Consider the following 591-nt stretch of genomic DNA (forward strand, 5'->3'; position numbering starts at 1 on the left):
TGGAAAGAGCCCGGGCCAGGGAGTCAGAGGTCATGGGTTTGAATCCCAACTCTGCCACTTGTCAGCTGTGTGACTGTGGGCAAGTCACTTAACTTCTCTGTGCCTCAGTTATCTCATCTGTAAAATGGGGATGAAGACTGTGAGCCCCACGTGGGAAAACCTGATTACCCTGTACCTACCCCAGCACTTAGAACAGTGCTCTGCACATAGTAAGCACTTAAATACCAACATTATTATTAATCCCGCCTCCACCACTTGTCTGTTGTGTGACCTTGAACAAGTCACTTCACTTCTCTGTGCCTCAGTTACCTCATCTGTAGAATGGGAATTAAAAGTGTGAGCCCATGTGACAACCTGATTACCCTGTATCTACCCCAGCACTTAGAACAGTGCTTAGCACATAGTAAGCACTTAACAAATACCATAATTATTGTTATAATGGAGAGGCATTGTGGGAACCTCTCAAAAACTCTAGTTGTATCTTAAATATATCTATAAATCCTATATATTTATATTAATGTCCATCTCCCCCTCTAGACTGTAAGCCATTGTGGGCAGGGAACATGTCTAACTCTGTAGTATTGTACTCTC

This window comes from Ornithorhynchus anatinus, chromosome 6, assembly GCF_004115215.2.
Source record: "Ornithorhynchus anatinus isolate Pmale09 chromosome 6, mOrnAna1.pri.v4, whole genome shotgun sequence".
Taxonomy (NCBI): Eukaryota; Metazoa; Chordata; class Mammalia; order Monotremata; family Ornithorhynchidae; genus Ornithorhynchus; species Ornithorhynchus anatinus.